A 16141-nucleotide genomic window follows, 5' to 3' on the forward strand; every position below is an offset into this window, starting at 1 on the left:
ATTTATTTTTTGATGGGGCTTGGGTTTAAAAAATAACTTCAGAGTGATACTTCTTGCCGCCATTTTGTTTTTTTATTACCTACTTATCAACAATGCAAGAGTTTTAATACTGGTGCTTAAAATTTTATTTAATGCTTTTTAAAATAAAATTTCAAGGTAAAAGGCCTTAAAGTAAACATATATTTTATTGCTGATGAATATTCTCACAATAATAATTATAATAATAATAATAGCTTCCACAAAAAAAAAAAGTTGATGACATCATGATTGGGGGCACAATTTTGTTTTGCTCCCAATCTCTTGGAGCACAATCTCTGCAAGAGAAATTGTGGAATAAAGAGCCACAATTATTTGGTTTAAGATTAATCTAATCCTATATTTTTTTAAAGTTGAATTTATACATTTTATTAATACGTGCCTTCATATTTCCCTTTGGTGTAAAACTATATAAGTGGAGTCAGAGGCCCATTTCTGCTAGACACTCTGCAAAATGGGAAAGACAAGAGAACATACTGGCAATACAGTGAAGTAAAAAAAAAACCTCCAAAGCTTTATTTTTCAAAAAAAAAAAGAGTTAAATTATGCTGCAGCAAATGAAATTAAAATGAAACGATTCTTCTAGAGCCTTTTTACAGATCTGCAGTAGTGGTAAAATATACGTGAAGGTCTCTGTTTATACTTTATTGTATAATATAGTCACCATCTAATGGCAATCGTGGTCATGGATTTTATATACCATTCTATTCTTGGAATATCTGGGCTTAATCCATGCAGTGAATCCAGGTTGTGAGACTTTTCCCACCACTGTGGAATCACTCACTCAGGCCCTTTTGATGTCAATTTCTCACACGCTTGAACACTGGGTGGCACTGGTGCCAAGACCAGCCAAGACCAGCAAACACCAGCAGACAGTGAAAGAAACTGTAGTTGCCAGTCTAGCTGTCGGTCCTCTCTCTTGTTCTCTCTCCCTCCCTCCTTTCCCCTCTCTTTTCTTTCTCGCTTTCTCTCTCGCTCTGTCTCTCAACGTCCTCCTGCATCAGCAGAACTCAGAACTCTGCGCCGGGCAATATTTGGGCATAAAACAAAAATATGAAACTCAGTTTCTATGATGTTAGACCGAGGTAAACATAAAAAATGTGGACTGGCCCCCTCCGCCTCCCCCTCCGGAAATCTGACTCACATTTCAGCACCAGCGTACGTTATAATTATTCTGACCACTCTGTTCCTTCTCTCTTCGTTTTCTTGTCCTTATCCTCCTCATTTCCTGCCGCCCCTGTAGGACAGAAATAGAGGGGAAGATTCCTGTAGACACTAAACACACACCAAGTACTCTCACTACAAGCACTTCCCGCGTATGAAATTTGCTCTTTTGATTTAAAGTCTCACAATATATCTGGAGCTTTGTGTCTGATTGCTTTTGAGCAATTATACTGCAAGCGTTTGCCTTCGTATCTGGCACGTGTAATTCCGTTCTGGGTTCCTAAAAGAAAAGGCTGCTTATTATTGAACGGACTCTGTTAGGTTTCAGGAGGACATCTATTAGGAGGTTAGCCAAACACTATCAGCTAATACGACCTGTAATTACACCAGCAGTGAGGAAACGCAGAGAGCTAACACCAGCGTGGAAACAATCTGACAGTGCAAACACCGCAGCTAAGCCACTTCATCTCTGTGTGTGCATTTGTAAGAGTGTGTGTGTGTGTGGACGGAGGCCTCCTTGCGCAGATTGTGGCTGTGCGAATTGTCAAATTGGAGTGGATGTTTGGGTGTGGAGGGAGCACATCTGGAGGGAATTTATTGTATAATTCAGTCTATTATTGCTGCGGTCGGTGCTTAAGGAGCACGCACACAATTACCGTCCACTCTGCAAGGCTACAAGTGGCCTCTGGCCTAAACTAATAAACTGCGGACGAGGGTGGAGAGAGGAGAATTCATTTGAGGTTATCATCATCGCACTCCTCTCTGCTACCTCTCAGACTGACACTTACCAGAGTTTATTATAAATCAATGAGCAGCACTTAAAGTTAAAGCCCAGATTGTGGTCAGATTTGATGGGGATCCGGTTTTAAAGATTTGCATTAGATACAGACTGAGACAAAACAACTCACTTAAATTTTAAAGTTTGACGTATTGAATTATATTTTCTAATGTCAGTCTTGTCCAATGCTGGGTTGTTGTTGGGTTTTTTTGCGTGTGTGTACTTTATTGTGAATTATGTTAGAAGACAATTTCTAGGTTTTAGTATCCACTACTTAGACGTATCCACCACTCGCATGTGAAATATTAGCAGAGATTATTTTAAAAATACTTGTAACGAAACAATATCCCATGCCATGAAATCACACAACATGAAATGACACAATATTTGTGTCAAAGACAAACCTACATCGCAAAATACCGATGCTTGTTGAAGACTTTGTCAATATATTTTACAAGTATTCAGCGCTGTATTGCAGCTCTGTCAAAAAAGCAACTAGCGGCAAATCCCGCAATATTTTCCCATTTTGGTGTACACAATTGTACAGCAAAATCTCTTTGTCTGACATAATTCTTGTAACAGTTGTTCTTCTCGATGAACAACAGGTGTGGCTCCGTCCTAAAGCACGAATAGTCCAGTTCTCAGAGCCCTCGACGTTTTGTGGAAACCAACGGCTCCTTTTCTTAATGAGGAGTTAGCAATGACTTGCTAACAGCTATCCAGTTGCTGTTCGCATGTTAAAGTGAAAAAAGGAAGTACCTTTGAGTTCCTTTGTTGCCTTGACAACGTTGAGCAGTGGTCAATGCAACTGCTTGTCAAGGCAGGCGGGAACGCCCAATGTTTAGGTAGGTGGAAGTGAGAACCATGCAACTGGAAACTGTTAGCTGCTAGCGAGGCTAATCGTTTCCCCTTGCTTCACAGCTTTCTGGAAATAAAATTCATCTGGAAACAAAAGCATGGAGCTTCTCAGTTTTTCCAAAAACATTAAGATTTTTTTGCCACGTGTGAATGTCGTGAAGGATTCCTCTCCTCATTAACATCTGCTATCATTATTTACTTTCTTTACGTCAAATTAATCTTGTTTACGGAGGTTTTACTTTCTGATTGACCTACCTAAGAAGGGCTCAAACCTTGTTGATTCGTCTATGAGTTTTAGACGTCCCCTCCTCTATGATGTCACCTGGTCATGCGTTGCCATGGAAGAGGAACTGGTGTGTTCAGTCGGCCTCAATCTGAAAAAGGAAACACTGACTATGAGGGGTCATGACCTGGACTGTATACATTTTCTGTTTATTGTTTGCTTTTGAAGTTGAGTTCTTCAAGGGAGTTTATAGCATATAAATAATATCATTGTCTCAATGGATTCTTGGAAAAGAAAAAGTGAGTACATTAACTAGGTGCATGAGCAGGAGGCTGTTTGTTGGTTTATGAGGTGACGGCTTTTCATATACATTAACTCGTGCCATGAAACAGTCCAAAGTAAAACCCACTTCGTCTTTTCCTTTTTAGCAGGCCTCCTGGAATAGACTGGCGAGGCGTTCGGGATAAAGACTTTACCAGGGGGGGAAAAAAAAATCTGCCCAGGCCAGCCGGGACTCTATCTGACTGTGGCAACCCCGAATGACCCACGGTATGTGTGTGTGTGAGAGAGTGTGTGAGGGAGTGACTTTGGAGCTCCCGACAGTGTTGGCGAGGAGCTCGTAACCCAGAACAATAAAGTACTTCTCCTCCAGGCCTCCCAGCGGTGATCTCCGCCAGAAGTGAAAGGTTCAACTTGCTGCACGTGTCAGAGTTTTGACCTTTCACCCTCAGAGGCTGTTTGTCTCTTGCTCGTTTTTTTCTGCCTCCTCTTTCTGGCCCTATGCGTTCACAGTCTTGGGCGTTATTTCTTTCTTTTCATGTCCGTTATTAATGATGAGTTTAGTTAAAATGTTTTAATATTTTATTGCTGATTCTTGGTGACCTAGTGATTCTTATACCGAGAAAGCAGTTTATTTATTATTATTATTATTTATTTCTTAAAGTAATAGCGCACACGATAACAAGCCACAATTTCTCTAGATTGAATAAGCAATAGACAGTAAGGCTACACATAAACTCTATTTAGACAAGAGTGAATGTTAAGATAATGCATTTAAGATGAATAAAAGCCTCAAAAAGGTAATATGAAAAGCCCAATCTGAAACTCTTTGATTTAGTATGAATTAACCAGCATTTTTCTTTTCTTAATGTGTGATTTGGCTGTAATAATATTAAACACTTATTTCTTCTTATCTGAGAGCTAACAATGAAATATGAGAAGATATTTGTTTTGTACTGGCGGATTATTTTCATTTGAAGTGTTATCAAACACTTGAGCCGTAGGACGGAGTGGAAAGATGACGCTTCCTCAAGATTACCAAAAACAAGGTTTGGTCTGTTGCCATCAAAGGAGAAAAAAAAAAAGGCAGTTGTTATAGTTTCCGCATGAACACAAAAATGCAGGAATGATTTTATATATTTTTGTTGGGGATCACATTTTTTACAAAACCAAAACAAATGAGATATTACACTCGGTGCCAGTCCTTTCTAAATATATGAATAATTCCGGGATCAACAGCTGAAATTGGAGTCTGGGTCGAAAAAAAATGGCAATCAGATGTGAGTGGGCGCCTGTTTGAGTTAAAAACACAGATCTATCTGTTTTACACTGAGCTTTGTCGAAGTGTAACGTAAACCAGAGAGATTTATGTGGGCTTCAAACAGAGTTGTTTACGCATATTTGGCTGCAGAAGATCACCAAACCATTTCTACAGAGTTTTGGGCTCCACAAATCCATACACAGACAGACATAAACAAAGGGAATCCTAGACCACCGTTACCTTCGTTGTGCAAGACGACCATTGAAGACCAATCGACGAGCCAGGTTTATAAATGTTGTTGAAGTCACGAAGAAGCTCATGGGAATGTTGATGTTGATGGAGGGCATGGCAGGGCTACAGGATGGAGACGATACTGTGCAACAGGAAGACTGCAGATTTTCTTATAAATATAGATATTAAAAAGATCTGTGGAGCAAGCATTTGTGCTGATAATAGTGTGGAGCTTATTAAAAAACTTGGTAACATGTGCATAAGACTGACGTGACACTCTCATAAACATGACATAACACCTGTTATGAACACGAAGGAGTCTATGAATGTCTATGACTGTTGTCATTATTTACCAAGTGTCACTCCGTAAATAATTACACTTTTAATGCAAAGTTCCTCTAAAACTTGCGTTAAAAGTCCATTAAACGTGCCATCTTTGAATTAAAGTGTCATTATTTACCGAGGGACACTTCATGGCAACATTCATCAAGACTGTCAATGTTCATGACAGGTGTTATGTCAGTCTTATGCACTCCCCTTCAAATAAAGTGTTACCAAAAACTTCAAATTTGATTTCTTAGAAAACTATACTACATAATACCAGTAAAAAAGCATTCTTGATTCAGATTTTTTCTTCTTTTTTTTTTCTTATGGCCCACACACTCACGGTGAAGAAAGCCGACTTGATAGATGCCTGGCAAACCCCATTTTTTCCTTCTACTCAACTTCCTTTCGTTATGATTAGTTGCAGAACTGTGTGAACAGCCAGCTTCTTTAGCTACAACCTTTAGCGGCTTTGGCTTTCCCTACTTGTGGAGGGTGTTAATGACTGTAAAGTCAGCAGCTTCTTCATCATGGTGTAGACCTTGACATCAATGTAACATAAATTTTATTTAAATTTTTTATTTTTTTTGGGGTCTCAGATAATAGAGAGCCATGATACATGAAAACTGATTTTAAAAAAAGTACTTTAATTCTATTACTCTGTGTGTAATGAATCTATATGGAATATAGGAGATCCCCTATTTTAATTTAATTCTGGAAGTTATTGTTTTGATGTGCAATTGTTTTGATGTGCTGGGACGCACCTTCATGTCACTGGGCCAGGGATTAACTGGACGGACAGACAGACATTTAGACAGACCTCTTGCTCCTGTTTCCCAATGCAACCGCAGTACTGTCTCATTTCTGCGAGGTGTTATGTCTGCTGGGTGCAGCGCAATCCCCCCAGCTCGTGTGGATGCGCTACAGTATTTACCAATATTGAAATAGCTTGGGATGAAGTGAGTATTAAATCAGGAATGTGCTTGTGGCAGATCTCCACCCTTGATAATATGGGGTGTTTTTTTTTTTCCCAAGTGGTTTTGCCCACTTGTTTTTCCCACTATGTTTTTTTTTTTTCCCTCCCTGCGCAATGCTCTTTCACTCTTCCAGTAAAACAGTACATATGCGTGTGTGTGTGTGTGTGTGTCTATGTGTTTTTCAAGGCAGCTTGTTTTTATTCCGGTTGCTGTCTGCGTTTGTCGTTATACTATCTTTACAAGTCTCGGGCTGTAAGCTGGAATGTAAAGTCACACATGTCCAAAGAACACAATAAAATCTGCGGGTTTCACTTCCTATGTACAGGCTCTTGGCTATGCAGTACGCATTTATCTTGCTTATTCACATAGTTAGGCATGCTATAAAAAATGGCTAACTTCCCCCGGCCTGTTGTGGTAAATAGATGTTGTTTAAAGCTTCTGAATTTGGACATTACTGGAAAACGCAACCATCTTGTGCTACAGTAAGCAGGTACAGAACGAGTCCTTCCTTTTGTGCATCTAAATTGTAAAGGGACACATTCAAGGAGAGCCATGAGGACATTATCATTTAATATGAGCAGGGATAGTGGTGTGTGTTTCTATTATCATTTCTCTATCCCATTCATTTGAGGCGCTTCATTCATTCTGTTTTTTTTTTTTTTCTTTAACTGTGCCACAGCGTTCAGTAGCCGAAATGATAGCCTACTCCTTTGTCTGTCCCAATGTACAATTTACACAGCTTGGTGATTTGGTCAGACAGAGACCACACGATGAAGGCGATATACCACAGAGCAAGTGGCAAAAGGATAGGAAACATGCAATGAAAAGTGCAATGAAGTGGATGAGGTCACCCACATTCAACAAGCGAAAATCAAGAGACTCACAGCCTCAAAATTAAAGATGATCATTTCTCTGGCCTACAACATTTATGCCGCCACCACTGAAAAACTTACACGAGTCGAGTGTTTTGGGTTTTTTTTTTCCTTCTTCCTCCTTTCCCTTTCTTCCAGGCAAGTCTGTGCATACATTCATTTAAGCTGAGTGTAGACAAACCACATGAGAAGAGGACACAAACAGAAGCCAATTAAAGAACGAATGGGGGTGGAGGGAGTTACAACAATAAAATTAATGTCATGAAACAGTTGTGGTCAGTGTTTGTGTGACACTTCACAGGCTTTCATAAAAGAGAGGGCAGACGAAACGGTTTAGGTATAATGACTGGGAACCAGTTCACATTCCTGATTTCGATGGCTTTGTTTTTTTATTTTTAGTTTTGACTTGAAAGGATCAGGAAATGGGGGTTATTATTGTTGGTTGTAATTGAGTTTTTTTTTTTTTTAAGGATTAAGAGATTAAGTGTCTTCATTTAGTCTTTAGTTTGGCACTTGAAGAACATTTGCCACGTTAGCAAATAACATCATCATAGATTGTACGGGTAGTGTCGCCCCTAGATGCCAACTTAAATCACTTATCGGTTTTTGTTTACATGTGATAGCTAAAGTCTAACAGTTATAAGTCTGGCAAAGTGATACTGTGATTTCCTCAGTCTCGTGAGACTCCACCAGCCTCTAAGGGTAACGCCCACAGAGGCTGGTGCTTTCCATTTCCTCAGAAATTGCAGTTTATCATTGTGAATGAAATATCCTGACGGCAACTGAAGAAAGCCATGATTTATTTTGCCTCACAAATTCATTTCCCTCCATGTTATGAACTGGCATGCTGGAGTAGCGTTCGCTGCCATCTGTTTAGTCTCTTAAAGGCATTGCAACAATTTTGGTTTCAAACAATATAGTTACTAAACTTATGGTAATCTCATTTATGACCATCGTAGATACATTTATAACTATGGCACATTAGCATAAACAAAGGTAAATGACAGCCAGAGTGGTGCTGAAACGCTTTGTAACTGTGGGAACTTTCTTGGAAATTTTTGAGCTTTATGATGTTGTTTGATTCACTCCTCGAATTCCACCAGGGGGCGTCGGAAGTGACATGACGGCGAACCGGAAGTGGCTGGACGGAGATTCGGAAGTGGTTTTCTGTCACCATTAGCTGAAGCAAGCGAGCTAAATTAACCTTTAAGCTACTTCTTACTTACTGTTTTGAGTATTGCTCAATATGGCGAGTTGATGAATGTTGTAAGTTAGAGATATGTGTTCTATATGTGTGTTTTGACAAGTTAGTTTTAAGCTAATGAAAATGCTAGTGGTTTCATGTCTTATTTTGTACGTCAGTTGCTAATTAGCACAATGGTAGCTCTTGCTTATTGCACAGTGGTATGTTATGCTGATGTCCATTATATATTATAGTATTCAAGGAGTTAAATATGTGCTTTATATAAGCATAATCGGTGATGATATGGTAATATGATTCACTTTGTTTAGTTTAACTGGCACTTTTTGATGCTGAGTTGCGTCTGCCGTTTCTGTGCAGAACGTGCTCCAGGCAGGGAGAGAGACAAGCTGTGGGCCTGCAAACACACCAGAGATGAGTAGAGCAATGAAGCCATACCTTTGTGTGTCCTGTCACTTCTTGCTTTTATCTTTAGCTATAATAAAGGTAAGTATAGCCAATATAACAGCACAGATGTTGTGACTGCACCAGCGGGTGTGGTTAAATAAAACCATGATTTTTTTTTTATTAAGAAACTTGTAGTAGACCGGTGTTGGTTGCATTTAATCCTCCGATGCACAACACATGTTCACCCTTTCTAATCCTAAGCAAGGATAAAAATATTCCAATACATTTATTTGATGATGATTTTGCTTTTTGTTTTTGATATTTCGTTTTACAAATTCTTGTTTGTTTGTTTTTTAGCACATAATGTTTACAGACATGCAACAAAAAGAACCTGTCACTGATTATTTGGAATTAAGTTATTTCATATCAAATATCATATTAATTTGTTTTAAATGGCTACTTTACTATTAAGTGGGGTCTAACTACCAAATATTTCAGCATGCTTGTTTTTATTTTTTTTTGTTACACAGTAACAACCAAAAATAGCGTTAAGCTATAGTGTATGTACTGTAAGCTCGTGAAATATAACCAACAAAAATAAAACTCAACTCATCACATGACAAACTCTCATATAAAACATGTTTTTATATGCCTCACACATGACCATAGCATGTTCTGTTGACATAGACTCTCTCAAATTAACAAAAGTGCAATCCACTGTATTGCACTTTAAGCCATCCTACAATTTTTCTTATCAAGAAATCAAACAAAACAATACATTATTAAACCAAATAATCAATCACAAAGTCACTGTGCTAAGACTTAGATTTTTGTTTACATTTTATACTGTATAGTCGCTTGTCTGTCTGATTCCCCTGCAAGGTTTCTGGACATCCTCCAGCGTCTCGTTTTCTGGGCGTCTCCCTTTGAAGACACTTCCTCCGATTGCGTAGTGTGCCCTTGCGTTACAAATGAATTGCAAATGTAGGCGGATTGTTTCTGCCTCACTTGTACAAACTTGATTTAGACGCCGAAAGCTTGTTCACTGGTTTGGAAAAGAAAACTAAAATAATTTCTGCCAAAATTAAAAAAAATAAATAAATTAGGATGTATGATGATCACCAACGAGATAACTGGAGAATGTCTGGAACACCGATTTATGAAATTTATTGCAAGAAAAGAACATAAAAACTCAATTTGTTCACTTTTGTTGCATATTGTGCATCAAAATGAAGACAGTCTTCATAGGCTGCCTTTCAGTAATAGAGCAGAATAAGTTTGCGTTTAGATTGGTAAAGTAGGACAATATGCGGGCAGCGTGGCTGAGGATTTGTGTAAAATAAATAACAGTTTATGCGAGCAAACAAACAGGAGAGAAGCAAATGATATGATAAAGATACACTGATGTAATCTTTTCTGTGCGGTTTGTGACTAAGCCTCGTTTCGCAGTGGCACATTTTGACCTAATTTCTATCCGTACCAACGTCAATCCCAACGGTCAGCAGAAAGACAGTTGGTTCTTGTGAATCCGGGTTGATGTCGGGTTTCAAAGGCTAAACGCGCTCCAAGTTCAATCACTCAGGCTCTTTCGCTGTCAGGACCCATAAACAGCATCTCCGCAATTACCAACAATTACAGAGTAAACTTCCACCTACTGTTACTGAATGATTTTTTGTATGTTTTAAGGGGCCTTATAAATGAATCTGTGTGAAGAGCTGTTTGTTTTTGCGATGGGACCACAATCTTCTAATCCTGGAGCACTTCAAAGTATTTACAGAAACAAGCCATAACAGGATCAGCCTCTGAACAAGCCAACGGATCAAAGGGAGGGGCTACTGCCTCCATAAATATGGAAATAATATGACTCAGTGGGAACTTAGGGTGTAACAGAGACTCTATGGCAGACTAGAGGAATTGATTGGGAGACGCACAAGAGACAAAGATTCTTGTTTTAAATCCAGGACCTTGATGTTGACCATTTATTAATGTAGTCAAACTGCTTGAGTTATTATTATGATTTTTTATTACTGAGGAGCAGTAATAAAATGTATAGTTTTCAAACTTTCTCTACACAGCAAGTCCATTGGGGGTTTTTTCTATATTGAGTGAGTTATTGTGTTTCATCTAAAGTAACTAAAATAATAAATATCAAAGGCAAAATGCTTGGCAGATGCCTTTGGATGCATTGGCTCATATTAACAGTGCACAGTAGTTCACTTAATAGTTTGACTGAGTCATAAATATTATTAAAACAAATCAACGTCACTTTTACAACTGCATGTTTTCATAAGAAAAATCAGACCATGTTAATGATGTTGCTTAAATGAAAAGTACATTGTCAACATTTTTAATGTTCCGTTGTATCTTTTTGTATAATTATGTCAAAATATCAGCTGTGATTCTTAATGAAGATTTTGATTGACAAAAAGTGTGGAAGGACTTAATGGTGAAACAAGGCTGAGGTCAGGCCCATTATATTTCTGGCAAAACATAATCTGTGGTGTTAGAGGAGGTTGTTAGCCATCACTGTCAATACGAATAGTGGGCCATTCACTACGACTCACGCTGCCATTAGAAGGAGGGTTGTCCCAACCACACCAGTAGAATGGATGGTTCAGGGAGGATTTGACTCTCTCTGAAGCAGAAATATACTGAAGCCAACAGTGCTCCGCTGGATGAGATTGTACAGCAGTAGGGAGCAGAATCTATTGATTTTAAAACAGATTGATACAGTTTTTTTGTTTTTGTGTTTTCAAGGAATTTAAAGACTACAAGAATGTTTCCTATCTAGTGTCTAGTAATGAGTTCAGTTTGGTATATTTAACATTTGCTGCAGGGCTATTGGTATTCAGCTATATGCTTTTCTTTAACGTCCTAACTCGGGTATGTTTACTGTAGGCCCTGGTCTTACGTTTTACAGGTTGGGCAATTTCTGGTTGACTTGTCTCGGTGTCATCCGCACACGTGGAGGTAAAACGAGGACACAGACGGATTTGGTGTGAGATAATAGTACCTATTTACTGCTTGGTCTTTATTCTAAGTCTCTGTCCAATCAGAGCCAGGTATTGTGTAGTTGGTGCTTTTAGTCAGTTTTGAGTTAATTAAATCCAACTGAAAACTGATTAAATCCAGGTCTATGGAACACAAAATGTCACCAAAATAACTCTGTTCCTCTAAAATCTTTCAGAAAATCATAACAGTATTGAATCATATTGTCTATGGGATTATGACTATAAGCTTCAGCATTAATGAAATGCTAAAAAGAAAAAAAAATGTCTGGGAATCACTGATCCTTCTCTCTGCAATTCTTTTGTTGGTCAAATTACTGGTTATAAGCCTCAAGGTTCCCCCTCCAATAAATAAGTATAAGTTATTGCATTTTATATAAAGCACCTACATATCGTACTTCTGAACCAATTTCACTTCACTCTGTTGTGTTTGTCCAGTTTTTCTACTTCTGTTCATAATCAGTCCTCTGAACCTCATAAGCTGCTGTAGCGGTAACACAACCAAATGAATCAGCTGGATATGAACAGATAGAGTCTTAAAACTTACATTCCTCTGGCTCTTGAGAACCAGAATTGGACGCCACCATGTTCGCTGATATACTCAACTTAGGGCAGCTAATTGTAGGGCTTCTAAAATTCAGTAAACTTCAGCTCAGACCATTCGTCAATGCTTTTTTTGACTTCCTTTCGCATCTTTCATGCCCAAGATGTTCTCTTGGCCACCCAAAGTGTCATGGATGTCTGCATGGCACTTTTCTGCCATGCAGACATCCTAGTCACATCATCCCTTCACAAGTTTCCTGGGCTGAGACAGATTACTCAATAGACTTAAATTTACTGTGCAAATACTATTTGAGCTAAAATACGAATGCATATCCTCAAGTTTCTCTCATGCAGTCTTCATAACTTAACCTTATTTGAACTCCAATTTTATACTTGCAACAATTCATTCAGCTGCTTATTGCCCACTGGCAACATGCGGCCCGAATCCATGCGGTGATGTCATTTTCTGTGAACCAGGTACATAAGACGAGTAGCTCTTCCAGGCCACGAAATATTATGAAGGTAATAATTATCTGCTGGATGCTGACTCTGTGGCTAGGTATGGATTCAACAGAAACATAAGTCAGCATTTGAGCACTTTAAACTCTAAAACTTAACTGGAAAGTTGGCAGCCAAGCTTTGGTGGGAAATGTTATCCCTGTAACCAATGTTTGTATGCACAGGAGATAAATTTTGGTGCAGGGAATGTCAGTTTTCCATTTGAGTGCAGTTCAAAATTAAAAACAGCCCCATTCACAAAAAAGCATGAAGAAAGGCTGAGGCCTCGGTTCTCGACTGGAAAAAGGTAGAGCATCATTCTCTACCTTCATCAGAGCAGTTTAAGCGTCTTGGTGTGTTGTTCTCAAGTGATGGTAGGATGATGTATGGACAGATGGACCGAGGATCCGTCTGCTCTTGTTTGTTGAAGAAAAAGTTAAGGGAAAGAAAAGGAAGCTCTTGATTCATTTGTTCCAATTATAATTTCTCTATGGTTGTGAATTATGGATGGCTGAAGTAAGCTTTCTTTGTAAGGTGGCTGGACTTTGCTTGTGAGATCAAGTCTGTCATCAAAGTGGAGTTGCTACTCTGGATTGAAAGTTCAGGATGCCTCCAGTTTGTCCGTTTGGAGTTTTTCTTACTCATTGGCTTGTGTGGGAATGTCCTGGATTCCCTCAGAGAGACGTGTGTACTGTTTTCTTTACAATCTGATATTGGATGAGCACCAAAAAATGGACAGACGCATGAAAAATAAAGGATAAATTAAGCAATCTTACGTTTTTACTTTCCCAATTTTTGACACGAAATAAATATAGCGAAACTAATCACCGAGCTGTATCTTTATATTTATCTTTATTAATCTCACCAGCTTAACTATTTAATAGTTTGTCTTTTTACTCTCATTCACTTTGGATTGGTTCACACTAATAAAAATATTTTTTCCATGCCTTATGTTCACATTCAATCATGGACCAATAAGTAAATAATTAGTCAATTATAGTTAGAATTCTGAAACTATCTTTTATAACGTGACAGGTTCATAGTTATGTCACAATTTAAATCAGACTAAACTTCTCTGGTTATAGATCAGTTTTCTTTGTTTGCTTTCTTTTAGCATTTAGCATTGTGGAAATACGTTGTGGCCTATCCCTCCTGACATAACTGATCACAGATTTTCTATCTGAGGTGAGATCAGGGTAAATACTCTCTAAAACATTGACTTCGATGACCTTAAGCCAGACTGTATGGCAGGTGCCAATGTCTGAATCCGTATAAAGAAAAAACACATTCTCATTATTTAGAAAATAAAAAAAATGTAATCCTAAATGAATAAATAAATCCTATATATTTAAAAAAATAAATAAATTTATGTCACAATAAGAAAAAAAAAGTTGTTTCTATGCAATTTCTGTAATTATTTGGTTTCGGCTTTGTTTTATCTCTTAGTATTTGTCTTACTCAAAAAGCTATAAATATGTATAGAAATTTGTGCTTGTCTGCAAGAGAGGGTGTGTGTGTGTGGGTGTGTGTGTTCAACACAAAAATTATAGAGGTGCTGGGATGAATATTTAAAGCAGATTTGATAATTTAACACAAGGGCCTGTGGCCAATTTATAGTGCAAGACAGTGTGAGTTAAAAAAGACAGAAAACGTGACCATGGAGTTCACTTGCTTGAACCAATAGCTGGAGTCTTCAATGCGATGTAAACTTTAAAAAGAAATACATATGCTTGACCCTTCACGTGGAGGGGTTTCTCTTTACCACCATAATCGAGGTTGATGCTGGAAACCCACTTTTACGACTTCCCACTTTAATTTCTGCTCCAAACATAAAAGCATTTGTTATATAATAAATCCCAGCGACTTCCAGGGGGAAAATCTATAACTCACTCCAGTTGGGTAATGTCTTCCATTTGTTTAGTCACAAAAAAAAAAAAAAAAAAAAAAAAAGGTTTTGGTTGGGGATCAGAGACGAGCGCATTTTTGAAAGTGCGCAGACTGGCCATTGATCAGTCAGTTCCTCCGCAGCAAAGACCAGGACAATGCCTCTCAGTAGTCTCAACAAAAACTCCACGGATCACAGTCTGTTCCTGTCGCGCTGCGAGGAAGCTCCATGTCAGTGTTTCATCTGAAGGCGCCCACATGCTGTTGCTTTATTACCCCCCACCCTGCCCACCCACACGTTTGGCTCGCTCCACCTAAAAGCACAGAGACCGGGCACACTCAAGCCACACAAACATAAACTGTCATGAGAAAAGAAGGGTTTGATTTTGCGCTGACCTGCAGACAGTGTAACAAAATAGTCCCCATTAAAGTGTTGGGTCATAAGATGCTCATTTGTGTCTAGAAAGTTGGTGAAAAGCTGAAATGGTTGGGTCTTCATATTTACTGTGACATTTCCACACTGGAACGGAGCTGCTTTGCTGCCACCAGCTGAGGATTTTGGCCTATTTTTTTTTTTTTTACAGCTACCAGGTGTGAATGTGGGCAACTGTGAATCAGAGTTGTACTGAAGAGAATTTGTTGTGTTGAGTCTTTGGTATGAAACCGAAAGCTTGCTAAAACTTTATCCTAGTCTTTTAACAAACACGAGTTAAAAATGTACTCTTAATGGTAAGAGTTTAATCTCCTACATAGAATAGTCCTTTACTTCTTTTTCTAATGTGCAAAAAAACAAAACAGCAACTAGCAACTGTAAAACTCTAGATGCAAAAATTAGTACAAATGTTTATCACTTTGTTACCACTTGGGGGCAGTGTCAAGAACATCTAGTCTGCGGTTTAGTTTGTTTCACAAAAGTGTACATCCTTTATCTATTGTTTTTATTTGTCTCTTTTTAAAGAGACAAATAATGTGAGGTCAAAGTAGAATATATAAGTTCAACAGGTGCTCAAAACATGTTTCTTCACTTCACATTTATGCTTGGGGATGGGGGAAAAAACATATCCTACGTTGCTTGTGCTTTAGCTTCACTACACCACAATGAAAGTCAGGAGTCAGTTTTGAAACTGGACTCATATGGCATCACTCTGCGTCTGTCTTATATCATGTACTTATCACTGACCAATTCCTGTGCCGGCATCTGACATCGTTCTGCGATTCATAGCATGGAGCTTCAACTATCAATTGAAACCATGTGCCTCACATTAAACACTTCCCCTGCACTTCAAATAAATCAGCCATGGTTGATGTTCAAATTTTATTGCTGCTGTATTAGACTGCGTCATCCCAGTCAAACTACAGATATTCTATTATTTTGTGTGTGTGCGTGTGTGCAGCTACTGTTCTGTTCTGTAGTTCAGATGTGCTAACAGTGTAAAAACAAAGTAGATGGCTTTCATGCAGTGGAAAGTAGCTCCTTGGTAACTCAGTGGAAATTTAGGTATAAATACTTTGCAAGTTGCAATATGGACCAATTAACCTGATTGTAAAGTTCAGTCAGAAATATTTTCAAACTTTCTAGTGTGAACTAAACCGAATCCTTGCGAACCAGGAAGAGCT

The 16141-nt window shown here is 38.5% G+C and overlaps 1 protein-coding gene and 1 long non-coding RNA gene across 3 annotated transcripts in view; one reads left to right on the top strand and one right to left on the bottom strand.

The window, feature by feature from the left end:
* runx2b (RUNX family transcription factor 2b) overlaps positions 1-16141 on the top strand; it is a 163943-nt gene that overhangs the window by 59787 nt on the left and 88015 nt on the right. The gene's annotated exons all lie outside the window — the stretch shown is intronic.
* On the bottom strand, positions 667-3172 carry LOC122825240. 2 transcript variants are annotated; one of them, XR_006369601.1, is made up of 3 exons: positions 3092-3172; positions 1181-1273; positions 667-1054 (listed from the first exon to the last, which is right to left on the bottom strand). It is a non-coding gene; the product is annotated as an uncharacterized LOC122825240 (long non-coding RNA). The 2 variants fall into 2 exon arrangements; XR_006369600.1 differs by lacking the exon at positions 3092-3172 and adding an exon at positions 2738-2900.

Source organism: Gambusia affinis, linkage group LG22 (genome assembly GCF_019740435.1).
Source record: "Gambusia affinis linkage group LG22, SWU_Gaff_1.0, whole genome shotgun sequence".
Lineage (NCBI taxonomy): Eukaryota > Metazoa > Chordata > Actinopteri > Cyprinodontiformes > Poeciliidae > Gambusia > Gambusia affinis.